This window comes from Leptonychotes weddellii, unplaced genomic scaffold (genome assembly GCF_054177405.1).
Source record: "Leptonychotes weddellii isolate Sample4059 unplaced genomic scaffold, ASM5417740v2 HiC_scaffold_4879, whole genome shotgun sequence".
NCBI lineage: Eukaryota > Metazoa > Chordata > Mammalia > Carnivora > Phocidae > Leptonychotes > Leptonychotes weddellii.
The window spans coordinates 5,105-11,387 of record NW_028016046.1 but is presented as its reverse complement, the minus strand read 5'-3'; the positions used below and the strand labels follow the sequence as shown (position 1 = coordinate 11,387).

At 54.4% G+C, this 6,283-nt stretch overlaps 1 long non-coding RNA gene across 1 annotated transcript; it reads left to right on the top strand.

Moving 5' to 3' along the window:
* Positions 1–305: 305 nt before the first annotated feature.
* LOC145719502 (uncharacterized) lies at positions 306–6,060 on the top strand. Its single transcript, XR_014142419.1, has 3 exons — positions 306–1,278; positions 2,057–2,277; positions 3,521–6,060. It is a non-coding gene; the product is annotated as an uncharacterized LOC145719502 (long non-coding RNA).
* Positions 6,061–6,283: the final 223 nt, after the last annotated feature.

The following is a 6,283-nucleotide window of genomic DNA, read 5'->3' as shown; positions in this document are numbered from 1 at the left end:
GGGGGGTGGGAGGAATGGGGTGGCTGGGTGATAGACACTGAGGAGGGTATGTGCTATGGTAAGCGCTGTGAATTGTGCAAAACTGTTGAATCAGAGACCTGTACCTCTGAAACTAATACATTTTATGTTAAAAAAAAAAAGAAGAAGAAGAAGATAGCAGGAGGGGAAGAATGAAGGGGGGGAATCGGAGGGGGAGACGAACCATGAGAGACTATAGACTCTGAAAAACAAACTAAGGGTTCTAGAGGGGAGGGGGTGGGAGGATGGGTTAACCTGGTGATGGGTATTAAAGAGGGCACGTTCTGCATGGAGCACTGGGTGTTATGCACAAACAATGAATCATGGAACACTACATCAAAAACTAATAATGTAATGTATGGTGATTAACATAATAAAAAATAAAAATAAAAAAATAGCTCCCCTGTGGACCTTTGGTATCCAAAGATCCCCCAAGAGCTTTTTTTCGAAAGTGACCTCTAAGGGATGTCTGTCCACTTACTCTACTCAAGTAGCAAATGCTGGCTAAGTGCCTGCTGGCTCACAGACACTGTTGTTGGGATAGGGTATTTCCTGTGATAGTCTGGCTCTGACAACTCAGGGAGAGGCTTAACCATCTCTATGGGCACCTAGCAAGAGAATCTGAGCAGGGACTAACTAAACATACCTAAGTCTACTTCTGTTCAGCCGCGCTGGGTCTAACCTGGAAACACTGAAGCCAAAGAAAGGAAAGAAATGATGGACTTGTTAACTTGAATGAATTTAGCAAGAAAACAACAAACCCAATTGCCCTGTGGACTGAAGGGGCACTTAGAGGTCTTCTGCTCTAAAGCTTACCACACCACATTCTTAGTGCATTCTGCCACGAACCCTTTGATATAGTTCATCTGGGGAGGGAGCGCACATTCTCTGACCGGCTCTACACGACCATTAGCCGTTTGCTAACAGAATGCTGATAGACCACAGGAAAGCTAACCATTCTGCCGTGGCACAAAGAAAAGAAAATGTGCCAGTGAATGTCCTTTAGTGGATGCAAGGAGGGGCAAGATGAATGATCGGAAGGTCTCAGACAAAATGCTCAGAAGGATTCTGTGTCCCATGCAGCCTGAGCATTGCAGCGCCCCCCTTAACTTGTCTAACATTATACATGTCACCTTTATCTGCTTCCCAGTGCAACGGGCCTTGCATCGGGCCTCACCTAGCCGTGCAACACAGACAAGTGTTCTGCCAAACACGGGATGGCATCACTTTACCATCAGAGCAGTGCAGCACCCTTCCCAGGTAAGAGAAAGCCGTGGACCTCCTTTCCCCAGGCCCTATGTCAATAGCACGGAAAGACAGTGTTGAGCGGATGTTTATCCTCCAACATCCCACAATCCTGGTGGTCAGATGCCCTTCCCTTTCACCTCGTTCTCCCCAGACCCCTGTTCTCCCTAGAGATAGATGGCCCCGTGGTGGCCTTGCACTTACTGAATGGGCCAGGCTGGGCTTTCCTCTTTTGGAGATAAAGATTACAGAGGGTACTGTTCTGAGGGTGGCCTGATACCGCAGGGGATCTGCACCAGCCCCCAGGTGGGCAGGATGTGAGGTCCACGTGGCGGCCACCAGACCTCAAGGACTCCAGCAGCCCCTCACCCTTGTTGGCCCTCCAATAGAAGTTACACTAAAATAAGGGCGCTGATCCCTGGGTCTAAACCTATCATTCCTATCCAGTCCCCATTCCTGGTCCTACTGGCCTGTGGATGTCCCCTTGGGGTGAGGGCTCACCATCCGCCCCAGGCCCTGCCTCTACCAGCCCCCATCCTGGAGAGACCGCATTCTTGGCTCACGCAGTGATACAGACTTACAGAGCTGAGCACCCAGGGGCCCCGTGAGAGCAGACGGCCTTCTGAGATCCTACAACCACTCCCTAACGAACAGAGATCAGAACCCCCCTCTGGTAGCACAAGAGACTTGAAGAGTGGCCCGGCCTTCGCGGGCTGGCAGCGCGGTTTTCCATCTGATCCCCGATCCCAGCCCCGCGGCAGCAGACCCTAACCCTGCCGCGCTCCTCCCGCAGGCCCGTGAGCACCCAGAACTGCTGGTCAGAAGCCTGCAGCGTACACTGGAGGGTCAGCCTGTGGAGCCTGTGCACGGCGACCTGCGGCAACTACGGCTTCCAGGCCCGGCGCGTTGAGTGTGTGCACGCCCGCACCAACAAGGCCGTGCCCGAACACCTGTGCTCCTGGGGGCCCCGGCCCGCCAACTGGCAGCGCTGCAACATCACACCATGTGAAAACAGTACGTTCCAACCCCAAAGGGCCTTCTGCCAGGTCCCCATAGGCCAGCGGGGGCAGAGGGCAGGCCCTGGGCCCGAACCGGAGCCTAGGCCACTGGATCAGGTCTCCCAGGGACGGTGAGCTGGGGCCAGAGTTGGGTGTTTTCAGAGGGGCGCCCGCAAGCGAGCCAAGACGTGTGCAAGGAGGTGTATGCTCACGTCCAGGCCCCCAAGGATGGCTGAGTGTGCCCCGAGGCACTGAGCAAAGCCAGGTGCTGCTGGCCCGGTGCTAAATGAGGTCGGCCTCCAGCTCACCTGCAGTAGCTTGGCCGGGACCCAGAGAGGACAACCAGACAATGCCTCCGGGGGCCAGGCCACTCGACAGAAAGTACTGCCCACACGAGACGAGCATGCCGAGCGCCTCCTGCCCAGCTGGCCCTGCACTCATCATGGCTCTGCCTCTCATGGAACAAGGAGCTGCCGCCCCGGGGGTGCCCACCGAAATTGTGCAGGAGCCCATGCCCTCGAGATCTGATACTCCTTCACTCCCCCCTCCCTCGAGTCTGGATCCTCCTCCGCCTGACATTGGCATCTGTATCCCGGTCGGGTATTTTTTCTTCCTCTGGACCCAAAACAAACTGGAGGGGGGACGAAGACAAAGTATGAGGCAAAGAATAAGAAATGTTAAAACGTTGCCATGCAGTTTCCCCCCAAATGGGGCCTCTCCGAGCATCGAGCATCGGATTGCTAAGGCGGAGGCAGATGCCTGTGGGCACACCGTCCCCTTGCTTATACACCGGGGAGAGAGGATCTCTGTTCTCTGGGTGGTGCCGGCCCCTCTGTGTGTCAAGAGCTCACCGCCATCCGTTCTATCAGTTCAGTCGAAGTAGTTCAGACTTACAGTGTTAATCATAGACGTCCACCCCCCAAATCAGCACCGATATTTAAGGACCCTCTCGTTCTTGCCAGTGCTGAGCTAGCACGCCACAGTGCTCAGGTCAGGCCCGGTCAGGGGAAGGAGGAGAGGCTGAGGTGCACAGGGTAAGAAAACAGAGGGGGCCCCATCATCCGGCCAGCCACTGGAACCCCGGGGGCAGCCTGGGAGGCACGGGGCAGAGTTCCACCAGAGTGAGACCAGCCCCCAGGCGCTGGACAGCAGTGGCCCCTCCAGCCCGAGAGCCAATGCCCAAGGCAGACCCCAGCAAGCACCCCGTGGCCACAGCCCTTGGGCTCTGTTTCACATCTCTCTTCTGTCCCCTTTCCCAGTGGAGTGCAGAGATACCACCAGGTACTGCGAGAAGGTGAAACAGCTGAAACTCTGCCAACTCAGCCAGTTCAAATCTCGCTGCTGTGGGACTTGTGGCAAAGCGTGAAGACGGGGCCCAGGGAGGAACTCCACCCTGGCCGCACAGAGGACTCACGCCACCACCTTGGACAGAACTTAAGCTTTCTTGGTTTATTTATTTATTGCCCTCTACCTGCCCCCACCACACACGCCCTCGTCCGACCTCCTCCCCCCACCCCAGATGTGAGGGCCTCAGCATGTCCTCTCTCTCAGTTAGCTGGAGGACAGGATGTTGGGGAAAGACAAGGAAAGGGGTCTAAAGGAGGTTGCAGAGCAGATGCCTTCCCCAACCCGGGTCCCAGACAGACCAAGCAAGAGGCCAGCACAGCTCCTGGGGACAGCAGGGAGTCAGGGCCAAGAGCGGACGAGAGACAGGCGGGTAGGGTGACAGCGTTTGGAAAGCCTTGATGCAGACTTCGGACAACCAGCTGTGTCTTCCCTGGCAGCACGCTGTCGACCCAGGAGTGTCCTGCTGCTTTGTGTCCCCCCCCTGCCTCCGCCTGAGGGGAGGACACCATCGTGAGGCAGAACCCAGGCCACAACCGTGCGCTTCCGGTGCGCAGCCGTGAGAACTCAAAGCACCCATACAGAGCAGTCGGGGGGAGACCATCCAGGTGGGCCTACAGCACACTTGCGGCAGAACTTCTACAAAGTGGGGGGGAAGGGTACGGAAGCAAAAAGAAGCCTGTGCACGGCCCTCAGCGGGGAAGCCAGGTAGATGAAGAGTGAGCAGGCCCGAGGCTCCGGGAAGGGACACTCCAAATTCTGCCGCCCTCCTAGAGGGCACAGGCCCTGGGGGCCCATGCTGCGAGGTAGAAGACAGACCCTCCCCTTGGGGTGGGGGGGGTGGAGTCTGCTTTCCCCGTGCCGTCTCAGTGAACGTTCTGCCTGGACACCCCTAGCAAAGCTAGTGAGACATCGGGGTCTGGTTACGCAGTCAGGCCACCCCTGGCATCTCTCCCTAAGTCACGAGTTCCGCACCACCCCCACCCCAACCCAGGATTAACTGCTGATGGGGACCAGGGGCATTTGGAGCGTCAATAGCCTGAGTCTTCTGCCTCGATGGCCGATGCTGCTCCACTTAAGGGCCAGGGATTGGGGTCAGTGTGCCAGAGAGGATCCATCAGGTCATAGGAGCCACTTCCGGAGCTGGCCAGGACAAGGGGCCGGACAGCCGGCTTGTGCGGGCCATTCCAGGAGCACGAGAGCTGCCCTCCTGTTCACACAGCAGCTTGGGGCGGGTAGCGGGGTGCGGTGGCGAAGCCGTAGGGTAACGACAGCTTGCAAGAGGGTCCTCAAAGGCTTTTCAACCTCTTCCCCACACACAATGAAATACTACGAACCTTACCAGAATGAATACCACCCATTTTAGGAATTCGGTGAGCAAGGCAGCACACACCCTTCCAGAAGTGCCCGTCAGCTACAGTAAAATGGCCGTGGCCCAGTCTAGTGGCAAACCTGAAATTCTGGGACTATTTGGCAAATTGCTCTTTCAGCAGAGGGGCTTTGGGTGAGTGGCTTTGGCCACCTCCCCCTGTTGGCCACTGTCACTCACCCCTTGGATCAACTGCCCCCCACCTCCCACACATGAACTCACAAAATGCCACTCAGCCCCAGGGCCACCCCTGATACCCGGGTGCCTGGAAGTCAGAAATGGGGAGGGGGAGACACTATTAAGCTGTGTGCCCCCCAGGGGAGCTATGAACAATTAAGGTGGGTCTCTTTCTTCCTCACCACAATAGGCTCTAAGAAATCACATTACTAAAAATCAGTGTCATGTTTATTTAAAATAAAAGAGAATGTTTTCTATGTCTGTATATCTTTTGTGAATATTTATTAGGATTTCTTGTGTAAAAAAGTGCAATATTAATAATTGTACATTGTCATCCGGAAAACAAAGTGTTTGGGGGACTTTTGATTAACTTCCTGCGGTTGTGTTCCTGTAATTACTCAGTGGTAATTATTGTATTGTTCCTATTTTTAATAGAACCTGATGTTTAACTCCAGATCCTGTAACTGTAACTCACTGTGTACAGAATATGTTGTAAATCTAACATGGGATGACAGGGCAGTAAGAGGCAGTAGTTATGCATGGAATGAAGACCGATTCCGTACTACAAACTAATGCAGTTGGTTATTTCTAGTTCAGTAGCTATGGAAAACCAGTGGCCAATATTTATGTTTCCTAAATAGCAGGTGTCCTCCCGCTCTGCCTCGTGTCAGGCTGCAGCAGTTGGAGTGGGTTTCAGAGCGAGCCTGGAGAACCTAGGTTTGGGGTAAGAGGTAGCATGCTCCTTGCATGAGATGAATGTACATTTACTGTTTGTTCTGTGAATCGTGACTCAACAGCAGCACAAGATGATTAGAGCGGCTAAATAATGTGGAAGGAGGCACTTCCTCCTCTAAAACACAAAACTGTATTTATATTTTTTGTACAGATAATACAGCTTATTTATTTAAATCTGGTCGTCCGAGTCTCTATTAAGCCCAGCCCTCCCGTCTTGTTCTGCTCAAGGGGGTGAGGGTGGTTCCCAGCCACTCACGTGTGCTCAGCTGACATGGAAGAATTGCACTTTTCGGCTCTGCCTGGGAAGCTGGGGGCCCGTGCCTGAAGGGCCAGCTCTGTAAGTCAACCCTAAAGGAGCTATGTCTGTGGTGCTCATATTCAGGCTTAGGACTGCCCT